The sequence below is a fragment of the Mya arenaria genome, chromosome 11 (assembly GCF_026914265.1).
Source record: "Mya arenaria isolate MELC-2E11 chromosome 11, ASM2691426v1".
Classification (NCBI taxonomy): Eukaryota; Metazoa; Mollusca; class Bivalvia; order Myida; family Myidae; genus Mya; species Mya arenaria.
In genome coordinates, this window is record NC_069132.1 from 3,223,763 (window position 1) to 3,232,681 (window position 8,919).

The 8,919-nt window shown below is 38.5% G+C and overlaps 1 pseudogene; it reads right to left on the reverse strand.

The window, feature by feature from the left end:
• Positions 1–831: 831 nt before the first annotated feature.
• Positions 832–7,261, reverse strand: LOC128208931 (snaclec salmorin subunit A-like; annotated as a pseudogene).
• Positions 7,262–8,919: the final 1,658 nt, after the last annotated feature.

Below are 8,919 nucleotides of genomic sequence, written 5' to 3' on the forward strand. Positions count from 1 at the left end.
TCAGGATATTACGGTCCATTTAAACCATTTCTTTAACATCAACATTGACCTCTAGTTTAAACACAATGAGACAGTACTCCAGGTTGCATTACTTATCATTATTCCTTAATAAGGTTATTCAGCAAAACCTTGACCATGACCCAACAGACTTCAAATGCAACCACGAAATATGTCTTCACATGAACTTGTTCATACAAAGTTTCATCAAGTCAAGTTTTATTAGCTTTTTCAATTAGAACATTGTCATTACACAAATAACATAATAGATGGCCGTCGTTGACAATATAAATTTCGTATAATATAAACATGAAATAAATATGAAATCATTTCAGAACATTTTATTGTAGGGGAAAAGTATGTTCCACTCGCACTAGGCATCTATTTGATCATTATCAAAATACACAATTCCTTTCTGAAGTTAGGGAGCAAAACCCGTTTTTGTATTTTCAGGAATAGCGAACTTCATTCGAACCATCACTTATACAAGGCGCATACCATTGTCAATCGCTATTTAACATGTCATTAACAGCAACCTTCACCTTGATCACATCGCCCGAACAATTGTTTGTGATGTACCAAGTTTTATCAATATTTATTATGTGTAACTGAAATTATAGAGACAAAACGTTCCTGTATTTTAAGCACCTGCGACCTTTTGAACTAAACAAACGTTAATATAACCCACAGTTTCGTCCCCACATGAGATTGCTAAAAACCAAGTTTCGATGCTTTGAACTCCGAGGTTATTGAGCAAAACAATTAGTCTGGCGCCTGTGCAATCACCCGACACTATGTCATTCTGAAAACACGTGACAAACAACAACAAAAACAAAAGTTGCAAATTATATATTTCAAATAGTAAATGCGATAACAAGGACAATATAGGACAATATAGCGTGGACACACAATTTACAATGCAGCAAAAAGAATGAGAAGTAGGATAAGAACCAATATTCACATTTGGTACATGCGTCAGTCGTGTTAAGTTCAGCAGTCTACGTCATTATGGTCCACTACTCTGGTTTCGTAGATAGATTCCCATTCATGGCGGTAGCGTCTGTATACTTGAGTACTGCGGACGAACACTCTCTCGGTAGTAGGGGGTAATCTGTCAAAAAGAATATCGACTTGTTCAATAAGACTCAATTAATCGATCACGCATGCTCCTAGTACGAGTGTATTTTCATCACACAGGCATATTAATAACTTATTCATACGAGGGGCATTCAGAAAGTGATGAGACTGAAGTGATACTATTTTGCTGTAGAGCAGTGTTGATTTATTCAATAAAGCTGCATGTAAGTCACAATCAATTTCAACAATTTAACAAGAAATAATAATATGACGGATCCATTTATTTACCTCGGTAAAATCGCTAAGACATGTTTTCCGAGGTACAAACTTAAAATTGTACTCGGTAAAATATAACCGCGCCTAATACGTCTAAACACGTTATTCTTTTTTTGTGTCTACAGCTCTTTAACAGCATATAACGTACACTATGGTTTGACATGTGTTTCGACAATGCTTCAAGTTCAATGCTAGCAAGCGGAAATCGGCGTCAATTGTATAAACATATCTCCATACACATATTCTTATGAAAAAATAGTGACGACAAGTTTCAAAATATTATTGAGATACATTTCAGATTGAGCCTGATTTGATTTTCACTAGTGCATCTAACCAAATGTCATTAGCTTACATGTCAGAGAATCTTTCCATGACTATAATTATGCATGGCTTCAACAATAAAATGGGTTTTTACTGTTAAAGATAACAATACAAATGTCACGGTTGCAGTGTCTTTGTCGGATGGGTAAAGATCAGCAAATCCCCTATTTTTTAAGAGTTGTGTGTGTAATTTAAAAATATATAAGTATCTATCATATAGAAATTTGAGGTCAAAACCTTAATAATAAATCAAATGCGACTTTCAGTCTAATATCGTTCTGAATGCTCCTAGTACTAAATTTACTTCTCCACTCAAATAAAGAAACTTTGTTTTGACCCAGGTTAATTAAGATAAGTTAACAGAGGCCTTATATTTCTGTCAAAATTAATGCAATTCAAATTAATATTTATAAGGTTGTACTTCTGACCCTAACTGATTAACCAAATCTTAATGGTTTGAAACATTGCACAATGTTTTTTTTAATCACTTACATTTCTTACCCTGCATGGAAGCAGACAAAGTTCATCTTCTCAGAACATGAGGCAATCACCCATTTGAAGTCATTTTCCAGCGACATGTAGACGCAGTTCTTGGTGTTGTCCTCATTTGTGTGGCTGCTGGAGGCCCAGTTGTTGTAAACAAGCGCTTGCTTGTTTTCCATTCACTCGGATTCAGAAGGTCGGTGATGTCAAGCCAGTACTTGCCAGGATGAATCGCATCTGCGCATCGAAAATATTGATAAACATGAATATCAACATGCAAAGCTTGAACTAAATTGAATAACATGCTAGTCAAAACAGGTCAATATTTATTCAAGACATAGCGCCATAGAACATAACACCAAGATTGATTTTTGTGTGAAAATTGGTACTTAAAAGTAGGTTTGAAAAAATACCATACTAGTATTAATATCAACTGTTTTAAGAGCAGACATAATATGCCAAAATATATAATTGCATCCATAAAAATGGGCCATATCTCTACTCTGAAAACAAGATCTGCATGGACAGCAGTTATGTCCCTTGGAAATACCTAAATTTTGTCAACTGTTGAAATATGTATAAAACGTCGACTTCGACTTCTACAGTGTTTTTTATTATAATCATTCCCACAGTCAAGGCATTTTGTTTTATTAATTTGAAACATGATCTAATGCACCAGTCCATTGTAACCACGTCCCCCAGGTCTGGGGAATAGCATTGACTTTGACTTTCGGTCCAGCCAATCCCGGGAAAAATCCCCGCCTTGACGGGAAAAACTGCTGATAAAAATCCCGCCAAATGCCCCCACAACCCGGGGACATCCTAGGTAAGGTCCATTCATGCTGTTTTCGGCGCGACCCCCCCCCCCCCCCCCCCCCCAGCATATTCACTCGGCACTGCGGGGCCACCTGGAAGGTAAAAACACGGCCCATTTTTCCCGCTATCCCCGGTATACCCGTGGACATGGGGGCCGTGGTTACAACTGACTGGTGCATAACGAAAATCAACCAAACTGGGTGTAAACTACCTTTCGACCTCCTGAGAGCGCCCTCTGCCGTCGCCTGACTTGCACTCGATGTTGGAGACAAAAGAACGCCCCCAAGCACGGTGCAGTAAGCCTGGACGCAAAAGGAAATCAGAATTGTCTACAAAGCTATATAACATGAAAAGCTTCAACCAATAGAAATAAGCATGAACGCTGCAAGTGACTGCCAACTCTCTGTTGTTTGTTCAGACTTAAATGGAGAAGCCGATAAGAGTTACGATCAGAGTTACGAGCCTTGCTTAACCAGAGTTACGGGCTTTGCTAAACCAGAGCTACGGACCTTGCTAAACCAGAGTTACGGGCCTTGCTTAACCAGAGTAACGGGGCTTCCTAAACAAGAGTTACGGGTCTTGCTTTACCAGAGATACGGGCCTTGCTTAACCAGACTTACAGGTCTTACTAAACCAGAGTTAAAAGTCTTTGCTAAACCAGAGTTACGGGCCTTGATTAACCAGAGTTACGGGCCGTGCTAAACCAGAGTTACAGGCCTTACTAAACCAGAATTACGAGCCTTACTAAACCAGAGTTACAGGCTTTGCTAAACCAGAGTTATGGGCTTTGCTAAACCAGAGTTACGGGCCTTACTAAACCAGAGTTACGAGCCTTTGCTTAACCAGAGTAACAGGCTTTACTAAACCAGAGTTACGAGCTTTGCTAAACCAGTGTTACGGACTTTGCTCAGCCAGAGTTACGCGCCTTACTAAACCAGAGTTACGGGCCTTACTAAACCAGAGTTACGGGCTTTGCTAAACCGGAGTTACGGGCCTTACTAAACCAGAGTTACGAGCTTTGCTAAACCTGAGTTACGAGCTTTGCAAGACCAGAGTAACGAGCTTTGCTAAACCAGAGTTACGAGCTTTGCTAAACCAGAGTTACGGGCCTTACTAAACCAGAGTTACGAGCTTTGCTAAACCAGTGTTACGGACTTTGCTAAGCCAGAGTTACGCGCTTTACTAAACCAGAGTTACGGGCCTTACTAAACCAGAGTTACGGGCTTTGCTAAACCAGAGTTACGGGCCTTACTAAACCAGAGTTACGGGCTTTGCTAAACCAGAGTTACGGGCTTTGCTAAACCAGAGTTACGAGCTTTGCTAAACCAGTGTTACGGACTTTGCTAAGCCAGAGTTACGCGCCTTACTAAACCAGAGTTACGGGCCTTACTAAACCAGAGTTACGGGCTTTGCTAAACCAGAGTTACAGGCCTTACTAAACCAGAGTTACGGGCTTTGCTAAACCAGAGTTACGGGCCTTACTAAACCAGAGTTACGAGCTTTGCAAGACCAGAGTAACGAGCTTTGCTAAACCAGAGTTACGAGCCTTTGCTAAACCAGAGTTACGGGCCTTACTAAACCAGAGTAACGAGCTTTGCTTAACCAGAGTAACGGGCTTTCTAAACCAGAGTTAAATGGCCTTACTAAATCAGAGTAACGAGCTTTGCTAAACCAGAGTTACGAGCTTTGCTAAACCAGAGTTACGGGCTTTGCTAAGCCAGAGTTACGAGCCTTTGCTAAACCAGACTTACGGGCCTTGCTAAACCAGAGTAACGAGCTTTGCTAAACCAGAGTTACGTGCTTTGCTAAGCCAGAGTTACGGCCTTTGCTAAACCAGACTTACGGGCCTTGCTAAACCAGAGTTACGGGCCATACTAAACCAGAGTTACAGCCTTTGCTAAACCAGAGTTATGGGCTTTGCTAAACCAGAGTTACAGCCTTTGCTCAACCAGAGTTACGGGCATTGCTAAACCAGAGTTACGGGCCCTACTAAACCAGAGTTTCGAGCCTTTGGTTAACCAGAGTTACGGGCTTTACTAAACCAGAGTTACGAGCTTTGCTTAACCAGTGTTACGGGATTTGCTAAACCTGAGTTACAAGCTTTGCTAAACCAGAGTTACGGGCTTAGCTAAACCTGAATTACGAGCTTTGCAAAACCAGAGTTACGGGCTTTTTTTAATCAGCGTTACGAGCCTTTGCTAAAACCAGAGTTACGGGCTTAGCTAAACCTGAGTAACGAGCTTTGCTAAACCAGAATTACGGCCTTTGCTAAACCAGCGTTACGAGCCTTTGCTAAAACCAGAGATACGGTCTTTGCTAAACCAGAATTACGGGCTTTGCTAAACCAGAGTTACGGGCCTTACTAAACCAAAGTTACGGGCTTTGCTAAACCAGAGTTACGGGCCTTACTAAACCAGAGTTACAGGCCTTACTTAACCAGAGTAACGGGCTTTGCTAAACCAGAGTAACGGGCCTTACTGAACGAGAGTTACGGGCTTTGCTAAACTAGAGTTACGGGCCTTACTAAACCAGAGTTACGGGCCTTGCTAAACCAGAGCTACAGGCTTTGCTAAACCAGAGTTACGAGTCTTTGCTAAACCAGAGTTACGGGCTTTCCTAAACCAGAGTTACGGGCCTTACTAAACCAGAGTTACGAGCTTTGCTAAACCAGAGTTACGGGCTTTGCTAAACCAAAGTTACAGCCTTTGCTAAACCAGAGTTTCGGACCTTGCTTAACCAGAGTTACGGGCCTTACTTAACCAGAGTTACGAGCCTTTGCTAATCCAGAGTTACGGGCTTTGCTAAACCAGAGTTACGGGCTTTGCTAAACCAGAGTTACGAGTTTTGCTAAACCAGAGTTACGAGCCTTTGCTAACCAGAGTAACGGGCTTTGCTAAACCAGCGTTACGAGCCTTTTCTAAACCAGAGTTACGGGCTTTGCTAAACCAGAGTCACATGCTTTGCTAACCCAGAATAACGGGCCTTGCTACATGTGAGCGCAATGTATCTTGTAATATATGCTCCAAGTTTCAGGAAAATATTTAGAACGAAATTTAGTTATGGCAATGGTTTAAGTATTGGCACGACGCCGACGTCGACGACACAAAGGCCATCACAATACATTTATTTTTTGGTTTCTTAAAAAAAAATAGACAAGCTGAAAAGCTACTGAAAATTACAGAAAAACTGTATGTGAAAACGAGAATGATTTGAAGACTTACAGAATATTCATGAAATTATTATATTTTACATGTTACCTTGGCATCAATCCACGAGACGTTGAGGCCAACGGTTCTGAAGCAGCCGTCCGAGTGGCGGCAGTAACCGTCCGGACATACGCTCTCACCTGGCAGGAAAACAGTTTAACACATGCATTAACATTTAAAATAGTGTTGTTCTACCTTCACAAACATTTAAATTACACTTAGATAAACAAATGAAACATAAGAACTTAGCATTTTGAGATCGACTGATGTAAAATCGAAAAAAAAGAAAACATGTATCAAAAAGGCACAGACTTGTGTCTTTGTTTATATATTTACAAAACAACAAAACATTTAGTACACGTTGCACTGTGCACTTTGAACACTTCTTAATTACCCTCTGACTTATAGCGAAACTAGTCGACAAAAAGTAAAACTTTAGTTATAAGTATTCCCAAAATTACTAATTCTGCTTAGCCGTTTCAGAAATCCTTATGTTGTCATCTGTAACATATGGTCCCGCCTGTTGTTTCTACATGTATTTTTAAATCATTTCTTTTTACAGCATACCCTATTGATGTTTTTTTCAAAATGTTCAATTATATTTCATATTTACTGGTTACATCAAAATTGCAGCTTAGGGTCCTTAAATGTTGATATATATATAAAAATATTGATAGGGCCTATTGTTCAAAACGTCTTTAACGTTAACAACATGAATAACCTGATCGTTGTTAATTTTTAACCATGACATATTTGATGATGTGGTCATATTTTTAAACAAAGGAAGTACAGCTGAAACATTTGTCTCAAATCATCTGTGTTAGAAATACTGCAGATTTTTACTGTTTCCATTTAACTTCCAGAGCATTAAAGATTCGAAAGTTGGCAACGATGACAGTAAAAACGTTGTTAACTTTATCAATGTCCACTGTCTTATCAAGTCTACGTACCTGAAGCAATAAATACTCCTAAGAAAATAACGAAGAAACGTTGCAACATTTTCCTTTCGTCTGATTTGTAAATCAAACTATGTTGGTAATTTACAACTAGCTTCTCCGAGTTTCTCCTCGTAAGTCAAATTTCAGAGGAAGGGTTGATAAAAACAAGTGACACGTTACTTATTTACACGCAGACATGTGGGCAATGCAGATTACAAACTATTAAACTACATGCAGCATCTTATCGATCTCCACCATCTGCCATTATAGCTGCGATTATATAGTAATAAAACCTAAAAAGTTATTTGAAGGCATATAATGTAAGTTGATGCCAAAAAACATTCTTCCAAATGCATAATTGTGATTTACTCATTTAAATTTAATGATGAAAACATATTAAAACATATGATTTGCGTAGAGATAAAAAAAATATTAGCGATAGTTTGGCGCTTTTTTAACTGGGGAATGTGTGGCCACGTTGCTATTAATTGAAAAAAAAACACATATTTAATGGCTTATATTTGTGGTTTTATGATCATTAACATCAACTGAAAAAACCGTGCAATGCATTAATCATTTCTTTGATATTTCTATGGGTTTACGTCAAGGACAAAATAAGTCACCGGTATTGTCTGCATTATTCCTGGAAGACCTAAAACTGTTTCTACAACAGAACGTTGACTGTGGTATTAGGCTATGCGATTTATGTATTATGATATTGCTTTTTTGCAGACGATATGGTAATAATTGGAAACTCAGTAGAAGATTTACATAAAAGTTGAGACCATCTTTACGAGTATTGCCAAACGTGGGGCTTAGAAGTTCATATAGCCAAAACTAAGGTTGTAGTATTCCGTAAAAAAGGACCGGTTAGGGTTAATGAAACTTGGGTCTATAGTGGCGTGACACTTGAAGTAATTGACAACTTTAACCATCTAGTATAGTATTTAACTATACGCGCACTTTCGTTTAAAATAATCAATATGTAGTCGGTAAGACTCTAAAGGCTATGAACGTATTAACCAAAAATATTAACAAATATGACGTACCTCCGAAAATTGCACTTCAATTGTTTGACACATTTGTAGGTTCGATCCTTAATTATTCGAGCTTTGTCTGGAGGGTTTCAAAATCGAAAACATATAGAAAGGATCCACCTAAAATTTTGCAAATCGCTTCTATGAGTAAAACAAAGTACATGTACAGCGGCTGTTTACGGAGAATTAGGACGTTATCCAATATTTATTAACAGATACGTGCTAATTATTAAATATTGGTTCGAAGTACAACAGTCTAATAATATTTTATTATTTTTATACCGTAGATCAGTTGATTTAAGCGAGGAAGGCCTCCCAACTTGGGCATCTAACGGTTAATGTTTACTTGAGGAGAATGGTTTTTCAAACGTCTTGGTTAATCCGGGGAATTATAATGCCAAACTCTTTGCTCCAGTCTTTTAACAACGTTTAATCGATAGACTTCTATAAAAGTGGCGTGCTGATATTGCCAACAGTGCGAAACTTAATATTCTATACTTGCATCTGCAGAGTACGTTTGGTATAGCTGAATATCTTAATTAATTATATTACAAAACTAATAGAAAATACCTTACTCAATTACGTGTATCAGCACACAGGTTACGTATTGAAACTGGTAGGTACGGACAAAACAGACTGCCAAGAAATAAAATATTATGCTTATTATGTCATATACAGAAAATTGAACTTGAATTTCATTTTGTCATAATATGTAAAAATGTATTTTATGAAAACTTAGCATGTTTAAATTTACCCAACAAGTAAGTA